The 17,525-nt window shown below is 46.3% G+C and overlaps 1 long non-coding RNA gene across 3 annotated transcripts in view; it reads right to left on the reverse strand.

Moving 5' to 3' along the window:
• The window catches only part of LOC149865722 (uncharacterized), a 54,137-nt gene that overhangs the window by 36,378 nt on the left and 234 nt on the right, over nt 1-17,525 (reverse strand). For 2 of the 3 annotated variants that reach the window (XR_016441756.1, XR_016441754.1), the window contains exons 2-3: nt 16,501-16,637; nt 4,278-4,416 (exon numbers count right to left, since the gene is read on the reverse strand). This is a non-coding gene — a long non-coding RNA (uncharacterized LOC149865722). Of the gene's footprint in view, nt 1-2,719; nt 3,467-4,277; nt 4,417-16,500; nt 16,638-17,525 lie in introns of those variants that run through there. The other variant, XR_016441755.1, reaches the window with a different exon arrangement.

Here is a 17,525-nt window from a genome sequence, read left to right on the forward strand (position 1 = left end):
TGCTGCTAAGGAACAATGTGTGATCAGAAAGCATATGGTGGGATCTTGCTTGATCTGAAAGTATCTTTCTCTTATATGCAGGCCCTGATTTTTATTTTTATAATTCATGTCACATACAGGCCTTCATTTTTCTGCAAGTATTTGAATAGCGTGCTGAAACTCATTTTCCGGTAGAAATATGAATAGAGGCTGTAAATGGGTACAATGAGGACACCATTAAGGATGTATAGTAAGAAACATCAGGTGCAGAATGGGTATATCTGTGCATCAGTGAAGTGGTCTAAACTGAGGTCTTTATCTCTGTACACATTACTTAATTTCTTCTACTAGATGGAGTAATTTAAAACTTTCATAGCAGATAACAACTCATTCATGTAAAACTGATTTTTTTTTTCTCCTTGCAACTTCTCATCACATCTTATATTGTGCTTTATATACACTCTCTATCTTAAGCCTATACTGGAATTATACATGTCGCTAATTTTCTAGAGAACCTTAACAAGTTACTATTAAAAGATATAGTAAGAGTTCAGTGTAATCTTCAGCATTGATAACTTAAAGTATCATGGGCTTTGAAAGGGAGTTCTTTTGTACATCATTATGAAGTCCTAATTTATATCTGAGGCATGGTACTTGTAATTTTCTTTTAATTAATCTGCATAACTAAAACCCAATTCTAATACCCATAAATTCATTACTACTTCTTCTGATTTTATACACTTGAGTGCTGGATAGCAATCAAGGACTGGCCTAAAGAATTGCTGAAGAAAACAAAAAAATTATCTAGATACAATTGGACAACTATGTGTAATCTTAAAATGACAGTCCTTGAGTTTCCTAAGGATACCGTTTCATAGGTTAATCTAGTATGCCTTCCCTAAAAGATGAAATTGTGTGTGTTTTTATACAGAGTATAATTCAGTCTCTTTATATATAAAGGTTTTACGGAACAAACTTGATCATGGGCCATGGTATATTAAATGTCATACCTATTTATGAAAGGTGTTGAACTTACAGTTAGAACTAATGTGGCACAAGTTGCTATGGAGAGCAATGTTGTATAGCTACATAATGAATATAATTTTTATACAACCCCAGTAGTATGGCAAGCACCTTGAGAGAATATCCAATTAAATGTAGTGGTTAAGATCATGTTCTGGAAATGGCTTGTGTTAATTTGAGTGCAGCGATTAGCAGTAGTAATATATTTTTGTAAGAAAAAGGAACATGGAGAAAGGCCTGAGTGGATGTAAATTAGTGAGTGAAGTAGCAAGGGAAGAAAGAAAACTGTTAAATTATTAAACAGTGTTCTTATTCAAACAGTGCACCCGTTCCTAACTCATTGTGACCAAGACAAAATTGCTTTGATTGATAGTGTGTGGTTTTTGTGGGCGTGTCTACACAAGCTATTAATGTGCTGTCAGCTTACTGTACAGTAAAATACTGTGCGGTAAGCTTTACCTGGGAGTGTGTATATACATGTGTCTGTCAGGAGCAAATCTGCTCCCAACAGGAGAAGTTCAGTGCAGGGCTACTCCTGCCCTGCCCTGCCCTGCCCTGCCCTGCTCTACTCTCCTATACTGGGGTCAGGCTGGTCTCTAGGTGAGAAGAGGGACCTGTCCCCCATCCAGGGCAGCTGCCTCCCAGCTCTGAGCCGCAATCAGCAGATCAGGGTACAGGGCTGGGAAACTGTCCCCACTCCCAGAAGCTGTTTCCCAGACCCATGCCCCAGCTGCTGAGGGAGGGGACAGTTTTCCAGCCCTGTACCCTGATCTGCTGAGGGCACAGGGCTGGGAGGTAGCTGCCCAGGGGAGGGAACAGTTCCCCACCTGCTGCTGCCTAGGCTGACTGGGAGCAATTTGCTACCGATCAGCTTCTACATGTGAGCTACTGCACAGTAGCTACTGCGCGGTTAATTAATTTACTGTGCAGTAAATGCTATACATGTGTAGAGATGGTAACACTTCACTGAGCAGTTTAGTCTACTGCACAGTACAATATCTTGTGTAGACACACCCTGTATTTCCTTTTTAAAGCCCAAAGAGTCTATTTTGATCATCTCATTGTAGGGTGTCAAAAATACAGCTCTCAGTCTGGATCCACGCTATTGATATGTGTCATCCAGTCTGCAGACTTTTTCTCTGACTCTGGTTGTGATGGGGGACCATCCTGTGGCAGAAGCCAAGTGCCCAAGATAGAACTGCAGTGCTGGAGTCTCAGAGGAAAAGCCTGGCATTATGGTTTGTTCTTGTAGCAGCAGATAAGTACCTGAGATGTTTGGCTTCTTCCTGAGGCACTGATGGGGCTCCAGCACTGCTGTTCTTGCTCTGGCACTTGACTGCTATTGCAAGAAGAAGCCGTGATGCTGCTGTGGGTTACTAAGCTGTGGTTCTCACCTGCTTGATTGCCAAGCATCCAGGCAAGAGCAGCAGTGCTGGAGCCCCTGCAACACTGTGGGAAGAAGCCACGCACTACATCTGTGCAAAGCTTTGGATCGCGATTCGGATTTGGAGATGATTCGGGAGATTCAGAGGCTGAATCTACAAATCTGAATTGAATCGCTAGAAGCTATAGGCTTTCCGAATCAACTCAGAAAAGATTCGATGATTCAGAGATTGGGCCATAGGGTATAATGGGGAATCAACAAAATATCTATAACTTTGTTGTTTTTTGGCTGACTCAGATGAAACTTCCAGGGATGGTAGCCTCTGCTGAGGGCACAAAGACTGCCAAGTTTCAAGATGAAAGGTGCAGAGGTTTCTGGGAGTTTTCACCCTGCTGTGACTTAACACACACGTGATGAGTTTTGCTGTCAGGATTTGAGGTGCAGTTTCCCAGAAACCCATGCACCTATCATCTCGAAACTTGGCAGGCTGCATGCCCTCAGCAGAGGCTACCATCCCTGGAATTTTCATCTAAATCAGCCAAAAAACAACAAAGTTACAGCTATTTCATTGATTCCCCATTATACCCTATGGCCAAATTTCCGAATCTTTTCTGAATCTTTTCCAAATCAAATTAGCCGAATCTGAATCAGCCAAATCCAAATCTGAATCAAGTAGTTGCCTATTTGCACAGGTCTACCAGGCACGATGCTTGTTTACATGGTGGCAGCCAAGCACCAGGGATGCTGGATGTTTTCCTGCTGGGTCCTGGGCTGAATGGAGCAGGTGCTGCGTGCACTGGATCTGGAAAGCAGGAGGCTGTGGGTTTAATCCAGCTTGCTTTATTCTTTCAAAAAGTACCAACCCTCAGGAGAACATTTCAAAATTATTTCAAATGAACTAAGCCACCTTCTTGCAGTTCTTCTTCAGGTACTTCAGTTCAGGAGAGAAGAGGGATATTTCAGATACACCCTGTCATTTTCTTGAGGCATGCAGCTTCCTGTTCAGCTTATCCTTCTGAAGCACCTAATCATTTCCTTTGAAAATGCAACTACTGAACAAAAAGGAGGTGATGCTTCACTCTATATAAAAAGCATAGTGGTTAGAATACTTGTCCAGGAAATAGACATGCAAAGCTCTAGAACTCTGGTTTGAGAGATGATACCTTTTATTAGACCAACTATGAAATCACAAAAAAAAAAATCTTTTTGTGCAAGCTTTTGGGTGCACACACCCTTTATCAGGCTCTGGGAAAATTAAAGATGGTAAAAAGTAGAAAATAGGTAGAAAATAAATCAGGAAGTGGCATTGAATCTGCATCTCCCATCCCTCACCTGGACTGGGTTCAAACCCATATCTCATGCTTCCCAGAACAGTAATTTGCAATCAGGGTGATATAGAGGCACACACTACCCTTCTTGTTGAAGGTGTTACACAATGCTTAAATAAATATAAGGTTCAAGGGGCTAGACTAGAAGCGTGAAAGAGGGAAAGTGTATTCTGTGACCTGGTGGTTAAGGCAGTGTTTCCCAAACTTCTGATACCTGGGGCACATTTTTTTATGCCCAGATTAAAACTGGTGGCACACTTTACCCTTATTCCTGAAAAAATAGGGGCTGGGTGGGGGGACCATAATGTATAATGTAATTCTGGGCCCCTTTTATATCTAGTGAGGACTGGAGCTACAATGTAAGAAGTACTGTATTATTATGTGTTCCAGTAATTGGTCACTAAATTAAACTGGATAGTAAATTATTTTCATGCAAGTTGAGCAAAAAGGGCTTAGTTTCTCCAGATGACATGATGTATACAGTTTGCCTAAGCAGTTTGTACTGGCAGATGAAAGTGAAATACTGAAACTTTCAGGAATTATTCAAGTAAAATCAGATTTACCGCAGTAACTGCAATGGTGAGAAATCCGGCAGGCAAAGTTCTTGTTAGTTTGACTCATCAGTGATGGAGTAATGTCTTTAGGAGTTGGACAATAATTTGTCCTAGTTGTCTTGCATTCTTAAATGGGTAAATAAAATACCTGTGAAATAATAAAGGCTATGTTAGGACTAGCATATAATATGTGGATCCAATGTGCTGTTAGATGATACAAGAGCATTTTGTTTAGTTTGATGTTGTAGCAGAGCTATACAGGGAAACAGTCTGCCTCAAGGTGTATTTTATTTATAATTTTAATATCCCCAGGGAGAATACAGGGATTTAAGCACTGCTGTGGGTAAGGAGAGCACCTAGTTTAACTATATTTGGGCATCTCTGATATTAGATGGACAGTCCTTTAGTATTTAGGGTGTAAGGCATATCATAGGAACCCTAATCTCATGTTAAAATTAAGGGTCTCCATACTCCTGACACATTTCATCCTTGATGTTTTAGGCAAACTGCCTGCTAATAAACATGGTGTGTCAAGGGCATCTAGGGTTCTTTGCATTCTGTCACAGCAGAAATGAAAAAGCTAAAAAGATTTGCTGATTTGGTATGATGCACATCAGTGGACGTAGGTGACATCCCCATTATCACTACAGAGAAAATGTGATGTTTGCCAGACTGCCTCTCTTTGAGTCCTTACATTTTTTTTACCTTTACCTCACAGTTCTAAGGAACAATTTCTACTATTGCTGGCCTTGCTTTATGCCACTTTTATATAAGATGCTAGATTTTGACTGAGTGCTTTGATTTTTGCTAAATTTTACATTTCATAACATGTCTGAGGATGACAGGAAGCTTAAAAAGGCAACTGTCAGGACAGTGCACATCAGATGTTTCAGGCTTCACTTTTCTAGGAAGCAGGTTTTCTGCCACTGGGCTATAACAGTATCAGATGTGTGGCTAATAATTAATTGGTTGACATTTCTATACAAAACCCTGGAATGTAGCAAAATAAAACTATTAATCCTCAACAAACATTTTTTAGAAAAGTTGCATACTTAAAGCACTGAACAGGTTGTGGTGAAACAGGCAGTAAAACAACTCAAACTGGCAAGTCTGTCTACTGGTTGGATATGACTGCCTGTTGAGAGCATATATAGATCAGTGAAAGAACAATGTAGGAACTGCCAACGGAAGTTATGAAATCTCACCCCACACATGAGCAAAAAGTTGGAATAGACGTGTTCACTTTTAATGGTAGAAATTGTCTGGTTACAGTAAATTTCAATTTGGAGAACATTTGGGCAAGAACCGTATTCAGAAAACTGAAAGCACATTGTTTTTCAAGGCATGCATCACATATTTTTCTTGGACAATGGGTCACAGCATACTAGAACAGTATTTTAATGATTAAATATCAAGTGAAAAATTGAGCACAAGAAGTCTTTCCTGGACTAACCAAACAATAGCAAGAGGAAATAATTGGCAGTTAAGCCAAAGAGACTGATGGCAGAAGGAAAATAGCTAGAAGGGATATTAAATGGGCCACCCCAGAACACCCAGATAATTGTCCAGTATAAGCCCCGTTTGCCAAAAGGTGTAATCCAGTGGAGTGTCATGGAGGAATGGTGGGCTGTATACATTAAGAGGCTATCAAGTGAAGCAACTATGGAGCTCAGACTTCTGTTTGGAGCTGAGTATATTTGTCCTACCATCAAACTGACACAAAGCAGTGGTCCAAACTACAGTGTGACACAGAACATTCATGAGGGAAAGTATGGGCTCATGACAGTGGTGGAGAAGAAACCAAAGGCAACTGCATAGTAGTGGCAGGCAGGGGCCAACAAGACCAAGATGTAGAGAACTTGGAGTACTGGCATCAGCTGATTTGATAAAACAAAAATGTTTGATAAGAGTCTAGAATACATACAAAGGAAAGTTGGAAGAACTGGGGATATGTAGTCTGGAGAAGACTTAAACTATATGATCTTCAAATACAGAAAGGGTGGCTTTATAAAGAGGATGTCAATAAACTCTTCTGAGTCCACAGGGGATAGGATAAGAAATAAGTCTTAAATTATAAGGGTGGATATCTAGGTTGGATATTAAGAAAAACTTTTAACTCTGAGGGTGGTTAAGCTCTAGAATAGTTTACATAAAGAGGTTATGAAATCTCAGTCCTTGGAAGATTGTCAGAGCAGGTAATGAAACAACACTAAAGAACAATTTAGTGAAATCCTTTTAGATGGGGATACTCCATCCTCGAGCAGGCATTTGGATTAGAGGACCTGCTAAGGTCCCTTCCATTCCTAATATTCTATGACCCTAGAAACATTGGACAGTCAGAAGAAATGAGGTTCATAGCTGTATTGAGAACCAACAGCATTAATGGAGCTACAGAGTAGAAGCTCAATCCTTGCACACAGGAATTTGGGGACCTGAAGGATATTTCTACTATGAAGCCTATTGGGCCACAATAGGATGGCAGCAGAAGCTATATTCTTGTTGTGGACTATATATAAGTAGTCTCTTGTTGTGGACTATATACAAGTATATACAAGTATATACAAGTAGTCTCTGGCCTCAGCAAATACTTTTGCAACTTTCTGTTCCCTTTCCTTCTCCTCCACTGCCCCAAATCCTAAACATATTTAAAAGGAAAGCTGTAGGAACCTGGCAAGGCAATTGGAGGGAATAATATAACTTGTGGCAAGAGTTTGGAATAGGTCCCAGGAAGCTACTCTGTGTGAAATGACCAACTTCTGTATTGCACCTTTTGCTACCCTGTCACAGATTCAACAGAGACCTGTAAAACTAGTAGTCTAATCCGAGGTGTAACTGTGCAGTGCTCCACCCAGCATAGTGGTGCTACACAAAGCAGAATCTGCAACTCGGTGGAGAAAGTGATTGGGCCAGCAGCATGGCAGCTACTATTTTTGCAACCCTCTCCCTCCCCCTCTTAGTTACACTTCTGCTTCTAGTTCTGATTAGTGTCTGTCTGTGTCACTGCAGTAAGATTAATGAGCTGTGCCTGAAAACAGATATAGTAGATCATTGCCAGAAGCTGCAGGGTAGAAACTGGATGGAAATTCAGCTTAAAAGTCCTATTTCACTTTGGGGCCCCTAGGAATCAGATGCAAAATTTGGGACTGTCCCAGAAGATTCAAGACAACTGCTTTGAGTCTGTGTATTTGTATTTTCAGTGCTTCTTATATTTGCTGCCTCTTGGCAAATAGTTCCCTTAATATTCTGCTATAACACTTATACATACTGAATAAGAGCATCATTCACTTAATTGCATAGTACAGTGGATTTTAACCAGTGGTCTGCAAACCCCTCAGGTTCCTCTCTCCCCCGCTCCCCTCCCCCCAGGCTACTTTCGATCAATCAAAAGTATGTGACTACCTACACTTATAGTTCAAAGGGGTCAACAGGTCCATTCAGAATTTCCAAAATGGCCTGCATTTTCAAATTTCCTCCATTTGAATTTTTTTTAAGGGTCCACAAATGAAAAAGATTGAAAAACATTGGCATAGTGCAATGCTTATTCCTATGTGTGCTTACTGCTTACCTGACAACAAATACTGGTTAAGTAGGGTTCCCATATTTCCAGTTACAAAAAAGAGGGACACATGTTTAGGGGGAAAGAGGGTAATATCATTGCGCGGCGGGGGGGCATTGATATGGCCATGCCCTATCTCTGCCCCTCACTCCCAAGCCACAGCCCTCCCAGCCCTGCTGCTGTCTCTCATTCCTGACCCACAGTACCCTACCCTACCCCACAGACCATGCTGGTGTCCCTCACTCCCAACTTGCAACCTCCCCACTCCTGCTTATATCTCTCACTCCCAACTCGGAGGCCCCTGCTAATACCTGTGCCCTGCACTCCTGACCAACAATCCTGCGCCCACCCTGGTTCCTCTAACTCCTAAGCCACAGCCCCTCCACAACCATGGCGGTGCTCCTCACTCTTGACCCACAGCCTCTTGTTTCCCCCAGCCCTGCAGCACCTCCTGGCTGCCCTGCCCCTGTGAGCACAGGCACTGGCCCTGGTGCCTTCGGCCTGGTCACACAACTCCTTGCTGCACTCAAAGAGCCCCCTGCTGGAGGAGCAGATGCCTCCCCCGCCCTGCTGTAGTCCCAGCTCCTGGACAGCTTCCCCTAGTGCAAGCAGGCAGTTGCCCCCCTCACACACTTATCTCCTTTCCACACACACGGACAGGGACAGTCCCCAAGCCCTGGCCCTCCAACACTCACCCCCCATAAACTTACCTGCTGCTGGGACTACTCGCACCACCCTGCCTGGCTGCATATCAGCTACAGGCATGTGCGTGCACAGACTCACATGATGTCCCCTATCTCCAATTGCCCTCACCCTACTCCCCCCAAGTCCCAAATAGCTCCTTACTAGGGCAAGCTGTGAAGCACCAGGAAAAACTTTGATTCAGAGCAGAGCAAAATCCTGGACATTTGTTGATATTTTAAAAAAACACCCTGATGGAGCTGGGAGGATCTTAAAAGAGGACCTATCCAGAAAAACCCAGACATATGGTAACTCTAGCTTAAGTGCATACACTGCTTAAGTATCTGGTACTGTCTACTTTTGTAAAATAGCTATATTCCAATATACTTCGCATAAAAGGCAAAGGAAAGCAGATGTCAAAGAGTTGCTATGAGCAGCTTTGAAAAAAACAGGAGCTAGTCAGTTTTGGGGTTGCTAATACCTGTAAACCAGGGGTGGGCAAAATTTGGCCCACAGGCTGGATTTGGCCTATCAGGCAATTCCACTGAGTGCACAGGGCCCCTCCATAAGCCCTCTGTAAGCCCTGGCCCTCGCTTCCCCTCAGAAAGCCAGCACATCCATGCAAGTGGTGCAGTTCTTGTTGCTAAACAACCACCCCCACAACCCCAGCCTGGCCTGATCTACCCCCACCCCAACCCGGGGGGCATTGGAGATGAGAAGCGTCTGCCTGGCAGAAGGTTTTGCCTGGCAACCCCTTGGCTGTTCCCAGCCTCCCTGCCTGAGAGAGTGGGAATTCAGGTGCAGGCCACACTAGGCCGGGGCCAGGCACTCTCAATGGGGGAAAGCGGGCTGGGAGCATGGGCAGCCATGCGCTATGGGGCCAGGCTGGCCCCACATACTGCAGGAGTGTGGGGAGCTGTGCACTATGTGGCTGGGTGGGGCTGGCCCTGCTGGCTACCACCATGTGTGGCTGGGGACTTGGGCAGGAGTGCAGGGATCTGTGTGTTAGGGGGCCAGGTGGGGCTGTTGCAGTGAAAATTCAGGTCTGTGTAAGTAGGTCACCATGTGAACTCCAGATTTCATAGATTTCATAGACTTCATAGACATTAGGGCTGGAAGGGACCTCGGGAGATCATTGAGTCCAGCCCCCTGCCCAAAGGGCAGGAAGTCAGCTGGGGTCATAGGATCCCAGCAATATAAGCATCCAATTTACTCTTGAAGGTGTTCAATGTAGGTGCTTGAACCACCTCCGCTGGCAGACTGTTCCAGACCTTGGGGGCTCGGACAGTAAAGAAATTCTTCCTTATGTCCAGCCTGAAACGGTCTTGCAGGAGTTTGTGACCGTTCGACCTCGTCATCCCTTGGGGCGCTCTGGTGAACAAACGTTCCCCCAGATCCTGGTGGTCACTCCTGATAAACTTATAGGTGACCATCAGATCACCCCGAGCCTGCGCTTTTCCAGGCTAAAGAGCCTCATGACTCTAAGCCTGTCATCGTAAGATCTGTTTTCCTGACCTCTGATCACGTGCGTGGCTCTCCTCTGGACTCTCTCAAGCTTCTCCACATCCTTTTTGAATTGTGGAGCCCAAAACTCCAGCAGTACTCCAGCTGCGGCTTCACCAAGGCCGAGTACAAGGGGAGAATGACGTCCCGGGATTTGCTCGAGAAGCATCTATGGATGCAAGCCAGTGTTTTGGTCACTTTACTAGCTGCAGCATCACATTGGAGGCTCATGTTCATCTTGTGGTCAATGATGACCCCCAAGTCTCTTTCTTCTGTAGTGCTAACCAACGTAGGACTGCCGAGCCTATAAGGATGCTGCAGGTTTTTCCTCCCAAGGTGGAGAACCTTGCATTTTTCGGTGTTAAACACCATCAGGTTCTCGTCCGCCCATTTGCTGAGCTTGTCCAGGTCAGCCTGTATCACCCGCCTATCTTCTGGCGTGGATGCTTTGCCCCAAAGTTTCGTGTCATCAGCGAACTTGGCCAGTCCACTCCTGACTCCAATGTCCACATCATTAATGAAGATGTTGAACAGGATGGGTCCAAGAACAGAGCCTTGAGGGACCCCACTGGTCACAGGGCACCACGATGAGTGATTGCCATTGATTACAACCCTCTGGGTCCGACCACGGAGCCAGTTTCCCAGCCAGCGGATCGTGGTGGAGCCAAGGCCACAACTGGGGAGTTTGGCCAAGAGGTGATCATGGGATACCAGATCAAAGGCTTTTTTGAAGTCAAGATATATGACATCAATCTCTTCTCCCTTGTCCAAGGTGATAGGTCACGTGGTCATAGAAGGAAATGAGATTGGTCAAACAAGACCTACCTGCAACAAACCCGTGCTGGCTATCCCTTAGAATGTTAGCCTGGGCCAGTCCATCAAGGATGGCCTCCTTTATAAACTTTTCTAAGATCTTCCCCAGGATAGAAGTCAGGCTAATGGGCCTGTAGTTAGCCGCATCCACTCTCCTCCCTTTCTTGAAGATCGGCACCACATTGGCCTTCTTCCAGTCTTCGGGCACTACACCAGAGCGCCAGGAGTTTTCAAAGATCCATGCCAGGGGCTGGGCTATGACGCTCGCCAGCTCCTTGAGTACCCTGGGGTGCAGATTGTCAGGGCCGGCTGACTTGAAGGTATCCAGCTTCTCAAGGTGTTCCTTCACGAGGTCAGCATTGATGGAGGGTAGGGTATCCCCATCACCCGGATCTCCCTGTCCCATAGCAGGCATGGGCGTCCCCTGGGACTGATGAAAGACTGACACAAAGTACCTATTTAATAGGTTGGCTTTTTCCTGGGGGTCAGTTGTCAGTTGCCCCATCTGGTTTAGCAGGGGTCCAATGTTGCCCTTGCTTTTCCTCCGGCTCCCCACATATCTGAAAAAGGACTTTTTGTTGTCCTTGATGCTTGAAGCTAGTTGGAGTTCAGTTGCAGCCTTGGCTTTCCTGGTTTGCTCCCTGCAGGACCGGACCAGCGCAGAATAATCCTCCTTGGAGGTGAAACCCATCCTCCATCCTTTGTAGGCTTTCCTTTTTAGCCGCAGGAGGTCCGCTAGGTCCCTGGAGAGCCAGGAGGGCTGCTGTGCCTTCTTGCTGCCTTTCCTCCATGTTGGAATAGATTTAGCTTGTGCATTGAGGACCGCTTCCTTGAGAAGCAACCACTCTTCTTGAACTCCCATCTCCCTGGGGTCATGGTCCCTGAGGGCCTGACCGACAAGCCTCTTGAGCTTGTCAAAGTCGGCTTTTCTGAAGTCAAGGACTTCTGTGTTGCTGACTGACTTGCTAGCTTTACGGCGGATGGTGAAGGTGATCAGCTCGTGGTCGCTGTCACCCAGCTTCCCATCGATCACTAGGTCACCGATTAGGTCGTCCCCCGTAGCCAGTACCAGGTCGAGCAGCGCTTTGCCTCTCGTTGGCCCATAGACTTCTTGAGTCAGGTAGAGGTCATCCGCGCACGAGAGAAAGCTTTGCGACCGCTCGGATTTTGCTGCGTGATCTTCCCAGGAGACGTCCGGGTAATTGAAGTCACCCATGACAACCAAGGTCCTGGAGCAAGCGGCCTCAGTCAGTTCCCGGGCGAACTCCTGGTCAAGCTCAGGACTTTGAGTGGGAGGTCTGTAGTAGACTCCCACCATTGTGTCCCATGTGCCATTTTTCCCACGAATTTTTACCCAGAGGGTCTCTAGCTGTCCGTGCCGGTCGCCAACATCAGCTTGCAGGGACATGTAGCTTTCTTTCACATAGAGAGCTACACCCCCGCCCTTTTTGTCAACACGATCCCTCCTGTACAGGGCATAGCCCTCTATACCCGTGGTCCAGTCATGGATGGAGTCCCACCAGGTCTCCGTTATCCCAATGACATCATAATTCTTTGCACTGAGCAGGAGGACAAGCTCCTCCTGCTTGTTACCCAGGCTCCTGGCATTAGTGTACAGGCAGGCAAGTGTGCCGTTAGGGGCTCTTGCCTTGCCCACAGATTGTGCCAGGGCTGGGGCAGGGGTGGGCTCCCTTAAGTGCCTTGGTCTGCTGGCTTTGCAAGGGTCGCTCAGCGGGCCAGCAGTGGCAGTAGTCCCCGCATCCGCCAGCGGGCTTAGTTTAAAGCCCGGTGGAGCAGGTCAGCCAGCCTGGCTGAGAAGAGCCTCCTCCCCAGGGGAGAGAGGTGGAGGCCATCTCAGATAACCGTACCTTGTTAAGAATGATGTAAGAATGAACTGAGAAGGGTGTTTGGTGCAGATTTAGAGATGTGTGCAGAGCATGGGTAAGAGCAGTGTGCACAGCTAGTATAAAGGGTGTGTGCGTGTGTGTATGCATCTGGGGTTTGCCTGAGGTGTGACTGAGAGAAGGAAAGAAGTTGGGATGCTTGTTGGCAGGAAGGATAGAGCCACGGAGAGGCTGAGTGACTGATCAACTGTGTGAACTGCAGAGGTTCCTGGTGCTGGGCCCAGTTGCCGGGTCCTAGGGGCCCTTACCCTGAGAGATCCTCTCTCTGCCACCAGAGCAGTAAGGGTTGGCTCCCTGAGCTCTTCCCTTTGGGTGTGCCTATTGCATAAAGTAGTGGCCCTCTGCTCTGATCGGTAAGTATTACCCTATCCCGTTCTTCCCTTCTGGGTTGTTGGGGTTCTTCTTCTTGGCGTGTGTCCAATGAACATCAGAAGCCACTACCTGAGGTGCAGTCGTCTCTACCCCGACGACCAGAGCCGAACTGAATAAAGTTCCCCTGTTCCTTATAATAAAGTTTTGTCCTCTTATTGTCATTGTTGTAATTAGATGTTGTTGGGTAAGGATTTGTATAGCACTGGTATTAAGATAAGTATAGGCAATATAGGATTTGATAGTGACTGTTAGGACTAAGTGGGTTCCTGTGTAGTTGTATGGCATATGATACTTACCTGTTCTTGTTAGTTTTATAATAAACTGTTGATTTGGGCCAATAACATCTTGATGTGAGTCCTAATTAATCAAATCATAACTAATTACCAGGTGAACTGGGTGGTGATATATACGTCCTAGTCCATTTATTAACTATCTTGGGGCCAAAGACCACCTCCTCATTTGCTGCTGGACTGTAGGGGGAAACCACCCATTGAGCAACCGTAATTAATTAGGCATTAATTAAGTCCATACGCAACATGGCTGGCCCCACATGCTGCCACGGCATGCAGTTGGGGACCCTGGCAGGAGTGCAGGAGCTGCACACTATGGGGCCTGCTGGGGCTGGTTGCACATCCGGCCACCACATGTGGCTGGGGACTCAGGTGGGAGCACTACTGGGCCGTGTGGGGTGGCCCTGCATGCTGCCACCACCTGGGCTGGGGACTGAGGTGGGAGTGCAGGGAGCTGCGTGTTATGGGGCCAGGTGGCCCATATGCCGCTCCAGGGCCTTGCACATTCTGGCAACTCGGAGGACCCCCCTACCCCTGCACCCACACCTACACCGTCCCACACACGCGACCCAGCACCACAACCCCAAACACACCCACAGCCCCCCCACACACTCGCACTCCCCATAACTCCCCACACACCAATACCTTTCCACAGCCTCTACACGCCCACCTCCCCACCACACCCACACACATACCCACATCCTCCCATATACCCCCAACCCAACCACATACTCCCCTCCCCACCCACACCCCTCCATACCTATCCCCCCAATACACACACTCCTAAACAACACCCCCAGATACATCTCCTTACACCCCCCCACAATATACAAGAGTAGGACTGTATTTTGAGCTATTATGCAATTACCTCTAGATATGCTATCCAAATATACATAAATCAGGACAAAAATATTTTTCAAATAAAATTAAAATAAGTTATATTAGATACTTGATTTTTTTTCCTTTTAGTATATGATTTGGTTTTTTTTCCCAGTTTCAAGATGTCTCACCCCAAAAGGGGCAAGGGGAGGGACTTCCAGTGGCAAAGATCAGGGGTTAGGAGTGGGACTTCTGATCCCAAGATGGCTACCAGGGGCAGGGCACCTGTCAAGGGGCGGGACTACCCTTGCAGCCCTCAATAGCTTGGCAAAACTCATTAAGCATCTCTCCAGCTGAAATAATTGCCTGGCCCTACTGTAAACAGTGCTCATTAAATAAACAATTCTGTTCAGACAGGTTTTAGCAGCTCTGAAACTGACGAGCTCCTAAAAGCGTTTCAGAGCTGCTATTAGAAACCTAGGAGCTAGTGGGAGCTACTCGGTTTCCGGGTTATTAACACTGCAACACTGACAGTGCTTTGTTCTTAATGGGCATGTCTACATGTGCCATTAATACGCCTGAATTTTTTTTGCAGAATACACTCACCAGCGTCAGGAGCAAATTGTGCCCAACAGGAGCAGCCCAGTCCAGAGCTACTTTTGTCCTGCTCTGACCCACTGGAGCAGACAGGGGGGACTCCAGGCTGCCCCAGCTGTCAGGCTCTAGCTGTTCTGGCTCTGAGGGCAGCCTTGATCTGCGCAGCATGGGTGGGGGAGCTGCCAGCAGTGGAAAGACTGGGGCTGCCCCAGCTCAGCAAGCAGCTGCCTGCCAGCCTCATGCAGGACGGGACCCATCCCAATCTCCACATGGCTAGGAGGCAGCATCCTGCCAAGCTGGGACAACTCTCCCCGCCCCTTGCTGCTTGGGCTGACTGGGAGCAATTTGCTCCCGGTCAGCATCTACACATGCACTTTGGGGCATTAGTGTAATGCGCTGATTTCTAGTATCTTTATCTACAGGTACTAAAAACCAGTGCATTAATCTATTGTATAGTAATTTCTCCACATGTGCAGACAGTGATGTTTTACTGTGCATGAGATTAGTCTGATGTGCAGTAAAGCAGCTCAGGTAGACGCACCCAATGAGCACTGTTTAAATAACTGCATACTGTACTCTGAGTAAGTGCATAGCCCTTTTTTGAGTCCTGAGGCACTTAAATAGAATGCATGGTAAAATGCCAGTCTAATTTTGGGAAGATGGAGTCCTTTCATGTTATTACCCAGTATGTGGTACGTGAAATGAAAGCTTCCATTCTATTAAAACCAAGAGCTTAAAACTTGGTTTCCGTATAAGATTTCATTTATTTAAGAACTGCTGGAAGTTCTAAAGGGAAGTGAGGTATGGGGAGGATCAGTACCTCCTACAGTGACTGTTCACTGAAGTAGAGTAGGAACTAGGCACTCCATCTTCTTTTGCTTAGTTTTTCCTTGTTCTCAGAGAACACTAGCTGACCTGTGAACTGCCCTCAGCTTGTCTTGTTCATGTAACATACACTATGCCCAGTTTAATCTGGATGAGATTTCAGGGGACTGAGGTTCTATTCCTGGACACCTGTTTGGTGTCTCTAGCCAAAATACTTACCTCTCAAAATGGACCTTCCCCTTAGAGGGCAACGTTAAATACTGGGCAAAAGAAGGAAAAACAGTTTGACTTCTTTCTAAGAATTTGGAGCCTGACTTATAGTCCTTAGGTGTATTCACTTTACTTGTGCAAAGAATAAGGGCCAGAGTCAAATAGAATTCTCCTGTTCAGTTTTTTTAAATGGTGCTTCATCCTATGCTATGTTCTGTTTTCATTGGGGAGAGAAGAGAGAATGTTACCACAAGCTTTTAGGAAGAGTTATAACGTATTACACATGCTGGGGATTTTTTATCCTATGTAATTCTTATACCATTTTACTGTTCTGGTGAAAACTGCAAATGATTCTTGGCATTTTCAGGCGTGAGGCACCCTTGGTAAGTACCAGATTTTAGTTTTCACTTGTTATACTCAGAATGTCTCTCGGGGCTTTATCTGGAGAAACACAGGAGATGCCAAAGGAAGTTCCTCCAAACTATACTGATTAATCTACCAGGCAGTATTAACAAGAGCAACTACGTACAGCAGAGAACACACAAGCATACTTGCTACTGGGTGGGGAGCAGCACCGTTCCTAGACTTCTGGTGGCCCTGGGCAAACTTTTAGTATCTGGTCCCCCTTAACCAGAAATAATGATAGTAAGTTAAAAAATTACCATTTTCAGGGCCCCTTTCTGCCATGTCCTGGGTGGCTGCCCAGTTCAACCATGCGTGTCCAGCCTTGGTGGGGAGGTGTCAGGGCCCTCAGATGTCCTCATGGTTTGAGGGAAGTTCTGGACTCTCACACCTCTGCCTTTGTGCGGGGAGAAGGGGTTATAGAGCTCAGGACAAACTTGGGGTGCATTCCCTTTCATTTCTTTGACATAAGGAGCTTCTGGCCACTTCAGTAGGGAGAAGAAATTGAGTCGTGGCCTGTGACCTTTGTACTTCCCTAGGATTGGGTGCCACCCCCAGCCTCCGTGTCTCAGCTTTCTTAGAACTGCCCCTCATGATCTGCTTCTTGCTTGCTAACGACAGCTACTCCTCGCTTACCGTTGTAGTTATGCCCTTGAAAAATGTGACTTCAAGCAAAACAGTGTTAAGTGAATCCAATTACACCACAGCAGTCACCTACTAGCAGGCGGTGGCCCAAGTCATAACTGAACACTGCGCAACTTTAAATGAGTACGTTCTCTAATAGATCAGTGACATAACAACAAAACGTTAACACATTAAGCAAGTACCTGTGCTGCGACTCAGATGGCCCTGCCTCTGGAAGACAGCAGTGACACCCCAGGGTGAGGGGCAGTGAAGACGCTCCCCCCCCACCGGGAAATAGCAGAGCAGCTCTTGGCCGCCAAGCCCTCAGACAACCCCTGTGCAGCCAGGATGTTGTGGCCGCTGCAGCTTCCCAACCCAGTCTCAGGCTCTATCCCATAGCCCCTTCCCACTTGCACTGCCCAGCTCCTGTTATTGCCGGTCCTGAACTGAATGCACCCTATGGTACATTAATGCACACAGAGGTGGCCAGTTTACCGCAGCTGCTGCTAGGAAGGCTAAAAAAATAAAATGTTAATTCGTTTACAGGAAAACCATCATTTTATGTCATCGTTTATTCTTTTAATTCAAAGCAAGCGTCTCGTCCTCAGGAACAGAGTCCAGCGAAATGACGGCAGGCTTCTATAGTATTAACAGATTAGGA

This window comes from Crocodylus siamensis, chromosome 4 (genome assembly GCF_052110815.1).
Source record: "Crocodylus siamensis isolate JL-2025a chromosome 4, ASM5211081v1, whole genome shotgun sequence".
Lineage (NCBI taxonomy): Eukaryota > Metazoa > Chordata > Crocodylia > Crocodylidae > Crocodylus > Crocodylus siamensis.